At 39.6% G+C, this 3,263-nt stretch overlaps 1 pseudogene; it reads left to right on the plus strand.

The window, feature by feature from the left end:
- Positions 1-376: 376 nt before the first annotated feature.
- Positions 377-1,002, plus strand: LOC148773419 (protein FAM209 pseudogene; annotated as a pseudogene).
- Positions 1,003-3,263: the final 2,261 nt, after the last annotated feature.

Here is a 3,263-nt window from a genome sequence, read left to right on the forward strand (position 1 = left end):
CATAACCACATAAAACACATGAGTGGCTCCTAGTTTGTGGTCTCTGGTTTAATATCTTTCTTGCTCTCTTGGCTCTCTTTTCCACAGGGACACATGCCCCTGGGTCTGTTCTACTCACCACAGTGTCTGGATTCAACAAGTGGAAAAATAAAAATAAAAGATGGACTCACCCTCCCAGTAGAGCACCAGGTTCAGAAAGAATACACTGACAAGGAGATGGCATTTTGTCACTCCCCACCTCTTTTTTGAATGCCCGTTGGAAATGTCAGCATTTCCCTTTAAACCCTACTCCAAGTTGACCCCTGCAGGCCTCTTTATCCTCTGCTCTGAAGTCATCACAGTGGCTAGATGGAGGCTGGCTGGGGTGCCCTGTGTGATGTCATCAAAGGCCCAGCCCTGCCTGGCCCTCAGTCTACAAGTGCCAGGGCAGACCAGCACACCAGGAGTCACTTCCTCTCAGCTCACTATGCAGTCGGTCTGCAATATGGTTCTTTTTCTGGCCTACGTGTGTCTCCTTTTTGAGTGCCTATGTATTTTATGTTCTGAGAGATGAAACCATAGATCTCCTGGGGAAGGTGCCCTGTGGAAGGCACTTTCGAATTTGGCAGAATCAACCAGAGCATGCCCCAGGCTGGCTTGGGAGCAAATCACTCTGGCTTCTTCTCCTCCATTTGTTGTTGGCGATACTGAAGTTTCCAGGAAACAGTGACTAAAGTTCACACTCCCTGTGCCTGTTTATTAGGCTCTACGGGAAAGAAAAAGAAAGAGGCTTTCCCCGACAAAAAATGTATATTTGGTACCTTAACCCAGTTCGAGAAGGACCTTGTGAACTTTGTATCCAGGGTGTGGAATCTGAAACTCGCCGCTGCAACCTGTTGTAACCACAAACGTCCCCATCTCGAGGTTCCTGCAGACGCACATGATAGCATTACAATATATGAGGTATGGGGCAAGGAAGACGCTGATCGAGTGAATTTGTGTGTTGAAGTAGAAGAGGCGTAGTTGAGTGTTGACAAACTGTATCCAAAATAATATAAGTATTCTGGAGCAAAAGAAAAAAGCCTCTGATATTTTTTGTTTGCTCTACGGTTTTACCTTTTCCAGAATGTCGTGTAATTGGCATCATGCAGTGTATAACTTTTTCCAGACTACCTTATTTTACTTAATAACATTCATTCAGGTTTCAGCCATTTCTTTTTGTGATTTGATAGGTCACTTCTATTTATTCTTGAATAGTATTCTGTTATGTTGATGTACCTTAGGTTTGTTTATCCATTTGTCTATTAAAGGACACTTTGATTGTTTCCTCTGTGTGTGTGTGAGAGAGAGAGAGAGAGTGAATTAAACTATTATAAAATTTATGTGCATGTTTTTGTGTGGGCATTAGCTTCAAGTCACTGGGTTAACTGTCTAGGAGCATAATTGCTAGATCATATGGTATGACTGTGTTTAGCTATTGCTTCCGAATTGACTGTACCATTTTGCATTGCCACCCAGGAACAAAGAATGAGAGTTCCTGTTGTTCCTCATCTTTTCCAGTAATTGGTATTGTCACACATTTGTGTCTGACCATTCCAATGAGTGTGTAATGGCATCACATTGTTTTAATTTTGCCAGTCTACTTTAAAAGATTATCTTATTTCCATATTTCCATTGTTTTTTATTACCATAAATTCTTCAGGTGCTTTATTTGCATTGTGTTTTATCACCATAAATTCCTCAGGTTTAAACAGATCTGCTGCTCACTGAAAATGCTACTGCTGTTTATATCATCACTGAATAGTGAAAATTTTACATGATCTCTTTCTCCTTCTGCCTCTGTAACCTAACTTGCCCCTTGCAAAATCTAGATCATGTAGGTCACGTAGTTTCAGAAAGAGAGGACTTGCAATACTAGAAAATGGAGTTATCTTACTCACCCTTGTCCTGCTCTTTGTAATTGCCCAGCCCCTGAAAACCTGCTTAATCATGCCTTTCCAGGCCAGGCACCCCCCTCCCCATCTTGACCACTGTTCCGGTGCACATAAAAACCCTTTTGTATGCCCACTACAGTCTGTGTATAAAAACTCTGTAATCCCCTTGTTCAAGGCTCAGAGCTTGGCATGTTAACTCCTCTGGGCCTGCCAGCATAATAAATCTGGTTCTCCAACTCCCCAAGTGTGGTGCTTAGTTTCTTGAGTACTAGTTTCTGCAACACTGTAATAATTTTTTCATGAAGGCTCGATAGCTTGAGACCATATATATTGGAAAAAATTTATCTTTAATTGAACAACATTGACCACATTTTCTTTTCCTGAGTATTGCTTTGTCCACGAATGTTTAGTGCCTCCACACAAAAGTTTGAGTTCAGCATGAACTTCTCCCCTTTTTTGTTTGTTTTGATTTTCTTATATACATACTAGATGTTAACCAAATCTGTATTCGTACCACTTGCAGTTGTACATTTATTCTGAAGTTTAACTTACAAGCATCTATGTATTTTATCTGAATCTTGACTTCATTATGTGTCTCCTATGGTTTTGAAAAACTATATGTTCGTTTTTCAGGTGGTTTTATAGTCTGTGCCTCTTCTCCACTGAGATTCAAATTAATCCATTTATGTAATGTTAGAAAGAGGGAACAATCATAAAATATGTTGATATAGTTACTGAAGAAAATATATTTTAAAAGGAACAATAGCAGAATATTTGCTAGCAAAACTAATTTTCTTTCAGTGTATTTTATAATTATGAATGTCCAAATGGTCTTGCATGTAGTCTATAAACAGACAAGATAAATTATCAAGCACCTCAGTCAGACAGAGTTTCCCTTCCTTGTAGCTCAGTCTGTAAAGAATATGGCTGAAATGCAGGAGACATGGGTTCAATCCCTCGGTTAGGAAGATCCCCTAGAGAAGGGAAAGGCTACCCACTGCAGTATTGTTGCCTGGGAAATTCCGAGGACAGAGCAGCCAGGCATGGTAGAGTTCATGGGTTTGTAAGAGTTGGACATAGTGACTCAACCACCCAACACCAAAGAGTGGAGATAAGGCCATAAATTCCAACAACTATTTTCAAATGGATGTTGGATATAATACTTTTATTAAACCTTTCCAATTATAAGAAACCCTTGCGTTTTTCTTTTTTTTAATAATTTTTAATTTTATAATTTTAATTGTAAATTCACAGTAAGTTACAAAAATTATACAGGTAACTGCTATCCGTCTTTCCCTCCCCCTCCCAATGTTAACATCTATACACACTTATAGTACTTTCAACTGGAAG

This window comes from Moschus berezovskii, chromosome X (assembly GCF_049115385.1).
Source record: "Moschus berezovskii isolate FMDL1 chromosome X, NW_MosBer_1.0, whole genome shotgun sequence".
Lineage (NCBI taxonomy): Eukaryota > Metazoa > Chordata > Mammalia > Artiodactyla > Moschidae > Moschus > Moschus berezovskii.